Source organism: Enhydra lutris, unplaced genomic scaffold, assembly GCF_002288905.1.
Source record: "Enhydra lutris kenyoni isolate GAN:26980312 unplaced genomic scaffold, ASM228890v2 scaffoldscaffold51, whole genome shotgun sequence".
Classification (NCBI taxonomy): domain Eukaryota; kingdom Metazoa; phylum Chordata; class Mammalia; order Carnivora; family Mustelidae; genus Enhydra; species Enhydra lutris.
Window position 1 is genome coordinate 4,161,312 of NW_019154135.1, and position 17,547 is coordinate 4,178,858.

Below are 17,547 nucleotides of genomic sequence, written 5' to 3' on the forward strand. Positions count from 1 at the left end.
TTCACTAGCCTACTTCTGAGTAAATCACTTTGACCCAGCGAAAGCCGATCACAGACTGGCTTGTTATGGGTTATACACCAATCCCTGAACTGGTACCTGGAGCTATTGCAATGAAATTCGTCTGGCTAGAAGTGGTCCAAGCTCACCCAGGGAGCTGACCACTGGAGTAAATCCTACCCAAACTAATGGCTGCTAAACAACCAAAGAAAAATCTGGGAGCCATTAGGAAGGGGGAAGAAGAAAATGAATGTCAGATGACTAACCAACAAACACCCACTATTGTCACCACTTCCCTTCCCCTCATGTCCTGATGAATGCGAGGAGAAAGTAGGAGGCACAAGAGGAAGGCAAGGGGTCAGGAGAGAAGAAGAGGGAGTGAAAGATTAAGATGAACATGAGAATTAGGGAAAGTGAAATATATAACCAAATAAGGAACCACCATACTTTATTCCCAATTTGCCTCCAGAGATGATGATGATATCAATGTATGTTTATGCAAACATAAGAGTTGATTCCAAAAAATATTTTAGCAATAAGGGCTCTACAAACATTAATTGAAGCTCTCAAGGTTCTGTTTACTGTAGAGCAGAGGTCCTTCCTTTTCTCCTCCATGAAGCACTCCAGTTACCTTTCCTGTCACTTTATTACAATTATTGGTACCATTTGATTTGAATATAACTTCAGTGTATATCTTGTTTAGGATATAGTATGTACTGCAGCAAGTAATTCCTTGTCCCTATGTGTCTTCTCGCTAAGCCAGTGATCCTCACCTGGGGTGATTTTGCCTCCTCAGGAGACATGGGGCAGTATCTGGAGATGTTTTTGACCATCACAACTAAGGGAGCTACTGGCATCTAGTGGGTAGAGACCAGAGATGCTGCTAAGCAGCCCACAATTCACAGGACAGTCCTCTACAACAAAGAATTATCTAGCCAAAAATGCCAACAAGGCCAAGTGGAAAAACCCTGATCTAGGTGCTTAAGTGCATTGCAAATTCATTGCTTCAGAGCCTCTCAGAGCACTGGGATCATTTGGAACCCAGAACAAATGCCCAGCAAGGACTCACTTGGCTTCAGTTGAGTATACAATACGACTGACACGTTATAGTTTCACTTAGAAGAGAATCGCCCCGAAAATGGGCAAAACTGATCAGTAGGATAGCTGATAAAATCAATATATAAAAATTCCACTTTCCAGTCAACGGAAGGTTCTCATTCGGACTGACACACACTGAGTTATTTTTCCTTACCTGGACACATGGGCATCACATGCATTTTGTGAAAAAGTGGAGAACTTTGTCAACAACTTCACTATGGTGAGGTTCTGGTCTCTGTGTTTGCAGCTCAGCAAAGTATATGTGGGCTCTCCAGTAATCTGATTTTGATGCTATAAACTTTAGGTAGGCTTATACCATCTCTGGTAATGTGAAATACGTGGTATCTGACAAAATGTATATATTCCCCCTCACCCAGATTTTACTTCTTCAACTTGAGTGATATTTACTGATTTATACACATCGAAGGCCACAGGCATGGGACACCATTCACACAGACTGCATTGCCTTCCCCGATCTTTCCAAGAGCCATGGCCTATATTTATAGTAACTCAAGGAGGGGCCTCTAGAAGCTAGGTTATGCTGAGGAACAACCTCAAAATCTCAGCAGTTTAGCACATCAATGGCTTATTTCTTTTGGGTGCAAAGCCCACTGCAAACCCAGCCTAATCTTCAGAGCAATTATCCTCTGTACCCGGTCCAGACTGAAGGCAGTTCCATATCCTGAAGCTACAACATCTGGAACACACAGCCACCTTGATGATCGTTAAAAAAAAAAAAGAAGAAAAAAGAAAAGAAAGAAAGAAAGTGAGGAGAGGGTATCCTACTGGCAATTAAGCACTTCAAACCAGAGGGTGACATTGACCCAGAACTAATCCCCTAACATGGTCCAACCACAGGGATTGCGAAGTGTAGCCTTCTGTGAGCTCAGAAGGGGAGAACGAGATACTGGCCAGTGCTCAGATTGCCTAACTCGGGGTCTCTGCCACAGCTGGAACCCGCTCTGTCAGTGTTACTCTGAAAGCTGCAGGAGTTGTGGTTTCAAATGAGATCAAGACTATTTACTGCATATTTCCACTAAAAGAAAAATTACCAAGCACTTGTTATTTCAGATGAAGTTATGAATTCAAACTCAACATACAAGATACATGTTTAAGCTAATTACAGTTGTCCTTGCTGTCTGAGTCGGAACAAGCTGCCTCTTTGGTTGGTCCTTAGTACTAGACTTAGCACTAGAAATGTCTGACTTAGTACTAGAAACTCTAAGTGTTGCCATGACCAGACTAGAAATGCAAATGCCACTGCTAGGGCATTTGAGATGGAATTGCCCTAAGAATCCGCTTCTAGTCCAGCATGTGACTGCATAGATAGCTGGTGAACTTAATTAATGGATGTTTTTGTTCCTTCAATTGAACCAACACATATTGATGGAACATTTGTTCACTGCTAGACATTACACGAATTCGCAAGAGGCACATTAAGAAACACAGAAGTCTAATTCCTGACTGGGGAACTAAGATATATATAAAGAATAGGTAGTGATAGAAGACTCCATATGGCACCTTGCAGAGGGGATCACCCCAAGAAAGAGACCCTGAGACAGGGGTTTAAATGCAAGAGATTTATTTCAGAGGTAATTCTGGGATGAGTACAAGAATGAATTAGCTTTCCATTACTGCCATAATAAATTACCACATATGCGGTGGCTTAGAACAACACAAACTTATTATTTCATCATTCTGTAGGTCGAAAGTCTGACACAGATGTCACTAGGCTAAAATCAAGGTGTCAGCAGCCCTTGCCTTTCACAGGTTCCAGAGGCCACTTGTGTTCCCTGATTCATGGCCCCCTTCTTCCCGTCGGAGATGGTGACCCCCATCTTCAAAGCCAGAATATCTCATGTCTCTGACCCTCCCTCCGTCATCATTCTCTCTCACTACAGCTGGGAAATGTTCTCAGCTTTTGAAGGCTCATGCCATCAGATCAAGCCTACCTAGATAATCCGGCTTCATCTCCCCATTTTAAGTCCCAGAAGCTGGATCTCATCTACACAGTCCCCTCTGCCCCATAAAGTAACGCATTCACAGGTTCTGGGGAGTAGGGTGTGGATTTCTTTGGGGCCATTATTCTTACCTACCACAGGTAAGAGCTCAGAATCCTAACCACTAGACCACCAGGGAGCATCTTACCTACCACAGATAGCATGGAGCGAGACAGCAGAAGGTAGCCTACAGAGTGCATCTATGACCAGGTCCCTGGGGATCCATCCCACTGGAATCATCTGGGAGATGGTTTAGAACTCCCCTCAGAGTTGTCCTAATCTGAAGGACTTCAGTCTACCATTGGCCAAGGGACTGCTGCTGAGGGCATTTCCTGGAAGCCCTCAGGCCAAAAATCCTAGAAGCTCCCAGGAGGGTGGGGGGTGCCTGGGTGGCTCAGTCAGTTAAGTGTCTGACTCTTTATTTTGACTCAGGTCATGATCTCAGGGTCATGAGATTGATCTCCGAGTCGGGCTCCACAATGAGTGTGGGGCCTGCTTAAGATTCTGTCTCTCCCTGGCCTTCTGCCCCTCCCCCACTGCTCATATTCTCTCTCTCTCTCTCTCAAAAAAAAAAAAAAAAAAAAACAAAACAAAACGAAGAAGAAGCTTCTAGAACAAAGTGACAGCCCAGCAAGCCTGTGAAACATGATTACTGAAGAAATCTTGGTGAGGCACCAACAGCACCTCTCACACAAAGAAACAATTTAGTATTTCAAAGTCAAGATGAAGCAATAGATGAATCCTTCATCCTCCTCTGTTAGGAGTGGTATAATAGAATTATAGGACCAAGAACTGGCAATCTGGGTTCACGACCTTTATTTACCACACAGCATCAAATTCTTGAGCCAAACACTTGTCTGAGCTCCATTTCCAATCTGAGAAGTTGGACCAAATAAACTCTAAAATTGCTCCACTTCAGACGCACTGCTTTCCATGGGTTTTTAGGACATGCACCCTGGCGATGGCTGTGCCTTTCCTTAAACATTTCATAAAAGAAATCCACACCAAAGCAGGGGACAGCTGCAAATATCCACTTCTCCCCAACTCAAATTTTAAATGTCAACACACAGTTCACTTACACAAAGTCTCAGGAAACAAAAACGAATTATTTAATGGAAGGCTGTAATTATCATGAACGCTGCCTGCAATTGACCTGGGACACTAACCAGAGAAAACCGAGAACTGACTAAAGCAGACCTTAATCAACCACATGGAATTTGGAAAAATTGATCAAGTGTGCCAGACTGCAAATGTTCTTGACCTTGGGGATGAGTTCTTGACCTTAGGAAAACTTGTGACTCACAGAATTTCCTGGGAATCCTTGAGGTGGATTTGAACATGCTCGGACAGACTCTCAGTTTGCAAATGACTCTGCTTCAAAATAGAAGTTCACCCCTGGGAAATCAGAACTGGTTGGGGGCGTGGGGAGAAGCACAGATATGAGACAGAATCAGGTGCTGCCGTTCATAGTCCTTTGGCTTTGCTCTGGGGATATGTGTTATGAAACAACCAGATCCCTTCTTTGTCGTTCATGTACATGCATGTCCCCCAAATCCTCTCTATCGGTTGTCTTCTGCCTACACAAGTGTTGTTCTGGGCAAGAGAGCATGACGAAATTTGCCTTTCGACCCTGCTAATCATACCCATGCTATTTAGAGGAGCATATACTGCAGAATTTGGGGAGGTTACCCATCCGTACAGGGGACAGCTTAGTGTATATCCTCTGAGCTGAGCATGTACTCCACGTGTCTTCTACTGTATATTTGCATTTAAAGGGGAAAAAGTTCATGCAAGCTTGAACAAATGCTATGAAATGGATCTGTTGTATGCCTGAGTGATTTGTTTTCAAATTTGATGGTAATCAAGTTAATGTGAGAACACACACACAGAGCACTGTAACTACACTTCTTTGTAACACTTTTAAAGTAATGACCTCTTGTTTCATTGTCACATTTCAGGGTGAACTTTCAGATTTTCCTCTACATCGCTTTTATATATTAAAATTGGAGAGACACTGAGTTTCAATCCCTTCTAGTGATTCACTGTCTATTTAAAATAACACAAGAGAAAAGCATTTAACTGCTGCAAAGGCGTACATACAAACCACTTACAGCTCATTCTGTTCTTTTTTAATCTTTCAAAATATAAATTCTATTTACAAAGTGCAAAGAACAAAATTGTGTATAAGCTCATCCTTGAGACTGAATAGCACTTAATAATTTATTAAGAGCATGTTTCCATTTGTTACATGTTTGTGACTCCTAATAATGCTTTTAGGTTGAAGACAGGTGTAACTTCACTTTACATAGAAAGAAACTGAGAAGCTACGTGCTTTGCCCGGGGTTGCTCTGTGGTCGCTCAGAGTCCCAGTTTCCACTCTGTTCCCCACCTGGTCCTTGCAGTAGGAAGGATGGAGGTGGGGTGACCCCAGCAACCTCACAGGCCCTGCTCAAATGGGCAAAATGTTCCCAGGCCTCCAAGCTCTCGGTTCTGTAACTTTTCCCTTTGACTCTTGTGAGTGTCCTCACCTCCCACGCTAATTTCTTAGCAACAACTCTGCTTAAAACTCAGTAAGTATTAGCATACATCCCAGGGTTTCTTCTTCCACCAGGATTTCAGCTTTTAATGAAATTCTGGAGCTTCATCTCTAAGAATGAAATTTCAGGGAGCTTTGGGCTGAAAGTGATGGCTGGCTGTTGGGGTTTTGTGCGGTAGGAGAGAGGGACTTTATAACACCAGTTCTGTTGGGTGGGCAATCGAGCCTTTCGTGATAAACCAAGGCTTGTATTTTCTTTTTCTTTTTTTTTTTTTTTTTTGTTTTAAGGCTTCTTTAGGCATGCTCTCCTCTGTGTCCCTTATAATTTAAAAACATTTCTTTGGAGAGTTTTGTTGTGAAATGGAAAATTGAGGCTCTATTCCAAAACATGGTTTCCCAAAACTTGTTCTCTTAGAAACCGAGTGGTTTATGTGGTTTACGTTTTCATCACTGTCTGAAACATATTTTCCAAAGGACAGAGCCACACATGCCCGCTGGTGCCCTTGCTGACTTTGGCAGCTGGTGAAAGCATTTTTTTTTTGGTGACTTTGGTCATCTAACACTTAGTTAACCTCGAGACGCGATGTAATTATTCACAAGACTCTGCATATGGATTTTTTTTAAATAATGTCGATGGCTGAAAAACTTGATTTTTTAAAATGTTTTATTTGGTTGTTTTTTAAATATTCTTGACTTGGCTCCTTAAAGTGACCATTCTGCTGATTCCCACCCTTGCACAAACAGAAAAATAACAACAAAAATTTCAGATAAACTATACATTTAGCTTACTGGAGAATATATTTGCTATGCACCAGTGGAGTAAATTCTTCTGTTATAAATACTCTACTCTTGCTGGGGGGTGGTGGGGAGGGGGAGAAAGTATTCAAAGGAAAGTAAGTTTTGATCTGTTTGTATGTGCTGGTTGGGGGTTGGGGGGAACGATGAGTACAGCCAGAGAAGAGGAACAGAAGAGAAGCTAAGAAGGTAGAGATTCAGTCAGAACGAGGCACTGAGACTGTTTTCTCAGCTGTAAGAAGAGAGTTGGAGGGGCACCCGGGTGGCTCAGTGAGTTAAAGCCTCTGCCTTAGGCTCAGGTCATGATCCCAGGGTCCTGGGATTGAGCCCCACATCAGACTCTCTGCTCAGCAAGGATCCTGCTTCCTCCTCTAGCTCTCTCTGCCTACTTGTGATCTCCGTCAAATTAATAAATAAAATCTTTAAAAAAAAAAAAGAAGAAGAAGAAGAAGAAGAGAGTTGGACAACAATGTTGAAAGAATCCACTCAAAACGCTGAGCTTCCAAGAGACCCAGTCTACTAGGCGCAGAAATCAGGGCAAACAGTAAGAAATTCCTGAACTTCCACCCCAAAGTCTCAAGCTAGAAGCCAGCCCTCAGTTGAGGCCTCTGAAGAAGATGACTTTGATGGCTGGGCCATTCCTTTTTAATCTGTGGGGACCCTGAGAGAGAATAGTCTTTTCCTATACTATACACATTTCTAAGGGAAATTTTAAACCCACATAGAAGTAGACTTCTTCCCCAAACTAACAAAGGTCATTATTTCGGGCTAAAAGATTCTTCTTGAATTGTTATCTGGGATACAGACATTAAATCAATTTTTAGACTTTGGTCCCAGAAATGACTCAGAAAGGAGGACTATCCCACTGCACTTTTCTTCAGTCCATTCTGGTTGAGTACACTTTACTGTTTGGGCCAGAATTCACAAACCAAGCCCAGTGGGGTTCACAGTGGGAGATTCAGTACATGCTAGGATTTGACTACATTGAATACACATGTTCACTGATTCTGCAACAAGAACACAAGTCGGCTCCAGGTCCTGAACCAGAAAAGATACCCGAGCCTCCCAGCAAGGAAGGAGAACTGGCAAATTCATAAATTATAATTCCACATTCACCCTAATGTTTGTACTGAGTCTAAGATCTTGCTAAATTATCGGCGTGTGAAAATGCGATTTGAACCTTGTTTCCACTTCGGCCATGTGTTTGAAATTTAAACTTCCAGAAATTCAGCCCCATTTCTATTTACTCATTATCACTGAAAGTTTTACCCAAGGCAAGCTCTGTTATGCAACCTAAGTTATTATCTGCTACAACGGCATCATTAAGAGACTCCAGTGTATCAACTTGATAATTTTTCTTTCTTTTCGCAGATATTTGCTCCAGTGGTATTTATGTTACCTAATGCATGTAAAGGAGGGTCTAACCCAGCACTCACCACTCTTCTTGGGGAAGCAGTGATTTTGATCAGCAACCTAATTTAAACTCCAAATCCAGTTCTGGGGATAATTAATGTGTATCCCAAGAAGGGGCTTCAGGGGTTTGTCAAATCCAATGCTGTATTATAAGAATATGAGAATATGTGTGTTTTTCTGAAGAAATAATTCATAATTCTCAAAGGAGTCTATGACTTTAAGCAAATCTATGAAATCAATATAAAAAATTCTTTGTCTAGGAAGAACTCGAGAAAAGGGCAAAGCCTTCCAAAGATAACACCCATTTGAAGGTAGTCAGTGGAGGTTAAGAGGTCAACCGTGATATGTCAGACGAATCCCCCCCACCCCGTCACAATGACTTTAAAACAGATAATGGGGGGTGGGAACTGGAATGTATGCCTCCCACAGGGGAGGGACACATAAGTCTCATGTTTGAAGCCCAGCCTACATGCCTAACATGAAGGTTGAGGTAGGTGGCTTTTAAAAATAAAGAGGTGAGCTGGGTAATCCTTAGGAAGCTGGGAGCTCAGAGGTAAAATGAAGAAATCTGTGAGAGCATCGGGTTTAGGGTAGAGGATTTTTTTTTTTTTTAAGGAAATCAGTTTGCCTTTATTAAGCTTTGTGCTCTCTTCAATGAATCAATTAAGAAAAAGACATCCACAAACAAAATGAGCTCACCAAAGAATGGGAGACTCCATAAACTTTGTCTGGGCATAGGGTCTACTGTCTGGAGAAAACTGACAAATCTGTTTCAAACTAATGAGTAGAATTCTGATGGTTACTAAAATTTTTCTAAGTACACTTTAAATGGCCATTGGTTCAACCTAATCATGATTATTGGCTGAGGAAAGAAATTCTGTGGTTATTCTGCCTTCCAAATTAGGAGAAAGTGATTTCCCAAGTTATCTGGAAGCACCATGCGGGGACAGCAGGAGACCCACTGTCCACGTGGCTGCTTTACTTACTCTAGGACCAAGGAAGAAAAGTGTGGTGCTTTCCAGAGATGAACAACAGTAACTTTGGATGGAGACTAGGGATAGAATTCGAGAGAATTAATGGCAAATTTCAAGTGAGGATTTGAACTAGGGAAGAAATCAGCTGCTTTGATGATGAAGCTTGAAATATGGAAGCGGTCACAGAGAGAGCTACGTTTAAACAGAAATTAAGTTTATGGGTTAAGGGGCCAGCCCCCCACTCCCCTCTGTCTGCACCCTCCCAGGTCCCTACACACAGTCGATATGTATGATGGATTTTTTTTTTTTTTTTGCCTAGATGACATGGCAAGAGGTCTGTATATGGTACTTGAGTGACAGGTAGAAGAGAGAAGTGTAATGTAAGGTGACCTACTGTCTGTCCCAACTTTGTACTGTATTGAACACCTTGGTAAGATGGAGATCATTATCTTGAGAGACTTTGTGAGATCCAGAGCAGAGGGGAGGCCACTTTCCTCCCCACCCCATAGCTCTGCCATGCACGGTGGGAAACACGAGTGGCAAGCCCACATGCCCCGTGGCGAGTGCAAGTGTTGGCAGGAGCCCCAGTCACGACCAGACTTGCTGTTGGCGTCCTTCCCTCCAATAATTTGCAGACAGCAAATGCTGCAAGCAATCGGGGTCTTCAAGAAGAATGGGAACACGGTTATTTCTGAGCCCTGGTGACACTCCTCTCTGCAGCTCAGAGAAACACCTGGTGAACATTTTGAGGAGAGGCAGGAAGAACCTGCACTGAGGAAGAAGAGTAACAATCTAGAAAATTCAAATATCAGTGTTCAAAATGAACTCTTAGCAGAGGTCTACATCCACATCCTTTCCACCCTCTTGTTCTATGGCTCTTTTCCCTCTACTGCTGCCCTCCCGCAGCGCACCCTCTCTCTAGCCAGGTTCTACTGTCTTTCTCCACTGACTGCTCTGAGCAGGACGGAGCCACGCTAGCCATCCCCAGACACCTACAGTGCTCCTGGCCTTGCCGGCTGAGACCCACAGCCGCCGATCTCTCTCACATCTACCTTCCAGGCTCCTGCCCAAATTCCCCAATTCCTTCTCTGGACAGTCCCTAAACATAGGTGTCCCCCCAGGTCATTTATTTGCAGGTTTTTAATTGGACTTCTTGGCAAAAAAAAAAAAGTCTGTTAATGCAAGACGGCACTTCTTCAGAAAGGAATTCCATATCAGGTAAAGATTTGCGAAGTCCTTTGCTTCACCTGCAGCCATCGACCATCATTGTATTTTCTTCTATGTCATTTTCTTGATTTAATTTTAGGAGGAGCTATTTCAGCTGTTGTGGTCAGAAATAGGTATGTATGAGATTCCTTCCTTCAATGTCCAGCTGCTGCCCACAATTCTGTCCAACATGTGAGCTTATGATGACATGGTTTGTTGCCTGGGTAACAAATACGCGGTCACAAATACTTCATGATCATTTCATTAGAGTGCTGACATATTTATAGGACTTGGGAACAGCACACGGCCCCTTTAAATAATGTGCTCTTATGTGGCACAAAATGCCATTTTTCCTCCCTGTGCAGTTTTTTCCTTATGGTTTGCATCATTTCCTATATATGCTGCGTGCCGTTTGCATGTTTCTCACAGAGAAAAGAAATGAGAGCATGTTTAAAAGAAATAAGGCAATATAAACGTCTTAAAACAAGAGGATCCAAGGAAGAAGGAATATTTACAATAGGAATTTCAAAACGTTTCAAGTTACTACAAACATTCAGCTGTTGAAACCTTCATACATAGTAGGATTTAGTAACGTGTCATTAAAAATGTTAACTCGAAAGTTGTGAGACAACTAATATTTTTAAATAATCTGGAAGGACCTTTCCCTATATTCGAGCATTATTAAGTTTGTTGCCGCAAAAAGTCACTTGAAACGCGGCACTCTAATGACTTGAGACGAAGTATAGATTTCGACTCCATTGAGATTTATCATGACTGATAAACAAGATCGGGTTCCACATCGCAAATTGCTCAGTGAACACGGGTCTTTATTCTCACCGCCACCATCCCCCCTGCCTTTTCATGAATCCTATTCAGAAGTGAACCGTTTATTCGGTTCGGGGAGATTCTCTCTGGAGGGGAAATAATTTTATCAGTAAGACTCCCTGGTGATCAGGCCGACTGGGAACGGCTGTTAATCAGCCTTTTTGACATGGTGGCTTGAATAGCCCTTCCCATGATGCTCTGTGATTCCACCTTAACGCTTTCCTTTTGAACTCACCATGACTCGTAAGTGCCTTTCTCTCCCTTTGTGTGTCTGAAGTTATCCCACTATTAACTTTAATTGGAAAGGAGCCTTTTGTTCCCCCAGAGTAGTCTTACACTAACCACTGAACTCCCTAGGCTGCGATCTCAGGGGTAGTAAAAACTTAATTTTTTTAACAACTGAGGGGGGTAAATAATGACAATGCTGATAACTTGATCGTGGTTAATAGGAAGTGACTGAAAAGGAGCAGACATTGGTACAAATTTGACTTTCTAAAAATGTTTAGATTCAAAGGCTCGAAGAGAAGAGACACAGAGCCAGGCTGAGGAAGTGGGGCTCAAGGAGGATATTTGTGTGAGGACCTGAGAAGCTTCCTGGCAGAGAACAGAGAGAATATGGGTGAGAGCAGTGTCTCCCCAGGGGTGAGGAGGAGCGATTAGGGCACACATGGGTATGTGTCTGGCCCACTCCCCAAGGACTCATTTCTTGCCACCCCCCCCCCCCGGGGGGATAACAGGGACAACTATGTCACTTGAGTGTCTAGAAGACTTTGGAAGCATCATGAAGTTCTGCTTTGGAATCTTATAGCACAAAGGTCAGAGAGAGAGACTCAGCCACTGTGGGCTTGTTGTGCCCTTTGGAGTTCTTGGTAACCCCATTGGGCAGACACCAGTGCCCTGGACAGCAAGTATCAGTCACCAAACTCAGATACTCATTGAGTATGACAGAGAGCGGGACACCTTTGTCTAGTACCCAAAGTCTAGCGCCCCTGGTGGACATTGGCTGCTTCACAGGGCTCAGAGCCTTAAGTATAGATCTCAGAAAAGCAGGAAGAAAATGATGTCTTCTAAGTGATAGCTAAAAGGATGCATTTGTGGGTACATCCAAGGTAGTCTCAAAACTATAAGGAATATGGAGTCTGGACTTACTTACAAGGGCATCGTAAAGTCCTACAATAGCAGATTAGGCGAAAGCCACAGAAATAGACCCCCCAGTGTTGCTATTATGACCCCTATTTAGCCGATAGCGTCTTATGTTCTAGAATAATGATTGGTCTCTATATTGAAGAAAAACAGCCGGATACCACCCAGATCACCATGAACCAAATTTCACATGTTTAGATTTGCTCTCTTCATTATCCTGGAGATCACAGTGTTCATAATAAAATGAACAAATCAAATATTGACATTAATCAGCTTCAAGAGTGAAAATAAAGTTCATCTACTTACTGTCATTCTTGCAGAAAGTACTTTTTGTCTTATTTCAGGAACTAATTGATCTTATAAAATACAAAAAGGGATCAAGTCTCTCTCAAGCAAGAGGGATGAATGTTCAGCCAAAGGAGAGGGTCAAATAGACCCACCAAATTTTTGAAAAATCAAGTTTATTACTAAAGAGATGATAGATCCTTCATTGCCCATGTCACTCTGTATTTGAATATATCTCTAAGGAAAAAGCCCTGCTGAAGGGATCAGAATATCTAAATTCTAGCCCCAGCATTGCTTTATACTTTGCGACTTTTAGGTCATACCTCACTTCTCTAAGCTTTAGTCTCCCTGTATTTAAAATTATGCTAATAACATTGGTCCTATATCCTTGAGAAACTGATTGATAGCAATGACTTATGGGAAGGTGTTTTGTACACTGTAAAGCATGTAGCAAAGACAAGACACTGCAATTGCAACTTCAGATTCAAATTTGATCACTTTCTGCATCTGCATCCTCATTCCCCTCTCTCTTGTCCTTGCTCTCCTTTCAATATGGTCTCCAGAAGAATGATTTTCCTTCAATACTATATGATGATGCAATCTAGGAGTTTACAGACTTTGATGAGAATAACTTAAGATTTGACCACATCAACGCATAAGGTAGTGACTCCACTCTTTCTGCAGAGTCCCCTTTCCTGGCATAAATAAGAAGATGAAGAAAAGGGAAATTACCTCCTGATTAGATTTTATCTGTGTTGCTCTCTTGATGACTCTTGCTCCTACCTTTTCTTCTGTTCCTTTCTTTGCACTCCCAGGCACCTCTTCCTCATTTTCTTTCAGCACTTCTTTCCTAAGGAGTCCAGGGAAGCCTAGTAAGAATGAAAAAATGTGTATGGTGGGGCAGATGGACTTGGGCTCTGACTCGCTCTGGTACTTACTAACTGTGTAACCAAGAAGAGATCATTCACCTTTCCTTAGTCTTACTTCCTCCTCTATCCACCAGTGATACTAGTACCCACCAGGTGAGATCAGATAGAATACATACATAAACTGTCTGTTTCACTTTAACTCATTGGTATTTAATAAACATCCAGCATGAACCAGATTGCACTCAAGACATTTGGAAATGTGGGATTAAATGACAGACACAGTAGGTGCTAAATAGCAGTATCCATTACTCTCTGCCTTTTCCCAGTTTAATAAAAACCTTTAGAGTCAAGGCCATCCTTGGGCAGCCAAGTTCCCATGGGATAATGGAGGCTCTCTAGAGCCAATTCTAATGGCACTACAAAATCACTGAGGTCAAAAAAGAGTTACCTATCCAAGTCAAGTTACCTAGCCTTACTTCTCTGCCATGCCCAAAGACCAAGGCTTCTACAGATTTTACTTTCATGACAGTGGAGTCATAGATACTCCAGGCTAAATGAGCTTGCTTCTAAATCCCACACTGGAATGGAGAGGCAGGCAAGGACTGACTGGGACTCCTGCAGAAAGGAGGACAGGGAGTGTCTGAGTCCATGTGGACCTTTGTAACAAAAAAGCACAGATCGGTTGGTTTATAAACAACAGAAATTTATTTTCCACAGTTCCGGAGACTGAGATGTCCAAGATCAAGGCATCAACAGATTCACCATCTGATGGGGACTGCTTCCTGGTTTGCAGATGTCTGTCTGCTCCTGGTTCACAGATGACTCTGTCCTCACAATGAGGAAGGGGCAAGGGAGCTCTCAGATATCTCTTCCAAAAGGACATGAATTCCATTCATGAAGTCTCTACCTTCGGGACCTAATCATCCCCCAGAAGCCCCACCTCTAAATACATTGGAGGTAAGGACTTGAAGACATGAATTTGGGGAGGACACAGACATTCAGTCCATAACAGAAGAAAAGAGCATATAGACACAATCACCCCCAAAAGAGTCCACCCTGAAAAATGATGAAAACAGATTGATCACTGGTGGTAAAGCCGAGATGTGGCTATTAACAGTCTGAAAGGAGGCCACTTACAGGAGTGCTTGACCAGAGAGGGTGGTCGTGGAAAGGAAAAGATTCTGGGAGGGAGGGAGACCTGGATGGGAGAGGCAGCCCTTGGGGGCATGGTGGGGAAGGATAAGAAGGAGCAATTTCTGGAAAATAAAAATTAAAATCAAAACAAAGACACACACCAAATATCCCACCCCCTCACCCAAAAAGGCATCATTTCTTCAAGAAATATCCCCTTCCTCCACTAACAGGCTTTTAGACTAAGAAACTGAGTAAACTACCCAGTTCCTGCTCCCCTGCCTACTACAAATATGTGTAATTGCTAAACAGGAAAAATAGTAAAAATTTAACATTACATCCCAACATGAATTAAATACGATTTTTAATAGTATGTTTAACGAAGGGATATCTCAAGTCAGAGATTCAAAACTCAGTGAAGAAATGAACAACAACAAAAGATGTGAAACCGGTTGATAGAACTTGATAAAGCAATTGAATTTTTTAAAAGAATTCATCTCAGAAATGAATGCTAAATTACAAGTTTCCCAAAGGAAAAGACATTTGGATGAAAATGTAGTCAGAGACATCGAAGAGAGGAATGGCGAAGAAAGTGTATAAAGAGATTTTTAAAATTGAAAGAGAAAATTACAAAGAAAATTCAACATATATTTAATTTGAACATACTTGAAATCACATCCAAAACTACTTTCTAAAAATAAAAGGCTTGACTCTACGTATTGAAAATGCCTACAATGTATATTATTGCCAACTACAAAGCATATTTTTGCAAAATATTTAAAACTTTGAGCTCTATTTTTTATTGAACAATTTATTATTTATTTAAAAAAAATACTTCAGGCAGAAAAGGTCCCATCACTTACAAAGGAAAGAAAATCAGGGGGTCTCGAAATTCTTGACAGCATGTGTACGTAAGACAACATCGCAGCAACATTTTTGAAAATTCAAGGTGAGAAAGCGTAAGTGGCATGATCTTATACCTATGCAAGCTTTCCTTCAAGTCACCAATGGTACAGAAAAACGGTTTTAATCTGCAAGAACTCGGAGAATACAGCACTCATAGTCCCTTCCTGACAAACCTACTAACAGATAAGTTTCTTCCAACTGAGAGATGACTGAAGAAACTGGCAAAGAGTCTAGTGCTAAGAGCACAATATATTTAGTGGAGCTTAGAACAAAACAAAGATAGAAGAAGAGTGGAAAAATTTTATGTAAACGTTACATGTTTTGACAAAGTAGAAATAATTAATTGAAAGCTGAGAGAAGTAGAGAGGCAGAGGACAGAATAAAAGTTTATTGACTGTGATGTAAATAGTAAGTGGGAGTCAAAGAACTGAAAGACATCTTTCCTAAACACCTAAGGATGACCCTGAATACCAAGATAAGACCCTCATAGAAGAAATTAATATTTTATTTTATTTTATTATTTTATTGTACCATACAACATTTTATATGAGCTTGCTTCCAAATCCCACACTGGAATGTTATTATTTTATTCTGTTACTTTTCATTTTTATATTTCTAGTTCATTTGCTCTTATTTATCATTTTTTAAAAACATCTCTGCTGAATAAAAGCCATGAATAAAAGCTACACTTTACCCCAGGAGTAACAGATCTGACCCTGGACTGTTGGCAGCCAGCAGACTTTACCTTCGTTCTAATCACTCTCAAAAATTGACCACAATTTTCTAAATTTGGAGAGTCATCTACTCTGAGTCAGAGAGGGAAAATCAAAGTAGAGGACTCCTTTGACTTTTGTCAAGTATCAACCCTCAGAGCCCTACTGGAGAGATCACCCTGAAGCACAGGAGGAGAGGCATGGAGAGGAAATAATGCAAATCAGGAGCTGTGGAAATTACACAGTCCAAAAGATCTAGGACAGAGAACCTAGATCAGGCAGGCATCAGATGCTACCATCAGGAATGGAAAGACTGAGCAGGTGTTTCTCACCGATTGATGATTTAAGGCAACCTTCACATCATCCAACTCCATGGTCAAGAGGAGGGACTTCACAGAACACAGAGTATTACCCAGAAGCAGTTTCTCCTTATGGAACAACAAATATGAATGTTTTAAACAATCTAACTCTCTCCAGTGTCTTTCCTTTCCTGTGACTCCAATGCCATTCTTTGTTCTGCTGAGTTTTTGTAAAGACTCTCTTAAAGGCTAGAAAGGCTTCAAAAGAAAATATTTTTTTAAGATTTTTAATTTATTTGAGAGACAGATTATGAGCAGGAGGGAGGAACAGAGGGAAAGGGAGAAGTGGACTCCCCAATGAGCAGGGAGCCCGAGAACATGACCTGAGCCGAAGACAGATGCTTAACCAACTGAGCCACCCAGGTGCCCCAAAAGGGATGGTCTTCTCATGGTGAAATTGTGATCTCTATTACAGATCACAGGCTAAAATGTTCAGAAAACATCCTGCTCCCTATGCTTCTACCAACACGACAAGTTAGATTTCTTTGCAAGCCAAGAATAAGTTCTAGAAATCATTTCTCCACGTTGGCCATTCTGAGGATCACAGAAAGGCTAACTCCATTCCAGTCATAAGTTGGACTCTTTCTGACTGTGGCCAATAAATATCAGGTTTCTTCTCAGCTACATCATCAGCGATGATTGTGAAGAGGATATGTGCCAATGCAGTGGCATGGAACCCAGATACCCCTGAGTTTATAAGGTTTTGTCGTATCAGCCAGTGCCAGTGGAATAGTCCAGAGCAATGCTCTAATTTTATATGTGAGGAAACAGCTCCAGAGCAGTAAAGGGAATTCTTCATAGCCAAAGAGCTCTGGCAGAACAGATCAGTTCAGAGACCTCTCGGAGTTAAATCATGGCGGGAGGAGATACTGTAGAGCGATATCCGGAAGTGAGAAAGATGGACCCCTCAGTTAGCCCTGAAGGACTACACCACAGCTGTGCAGCTGGACCTTAGAAAGACGGCAGTGGAGTTCCCAGCTCAAAGTCCACCCAAGATCCACTTACGCTGCACCCTCAATCGCAGGGTACTTAGCAGAACTGATTGATCAGTACTCCTGTGTGGGTTCCCTAGCACATCACAACATGCTTGCCAACACTCCATGGGGCAGACCTGTCATATCAATACTTCCAGCTCTCACTATATGAAAAATGACAATAATGGCAAGAAGACGATGATAACAACAGTAGCTCTAATTATTGACCGTGTACTATGGGCCGGCCCATGTGTTAAGTATTAGCCTCCTGTTACAGAAACTGAAACTGAGACTTAGAGCTGGAAAGATAATTAACCTGGTGA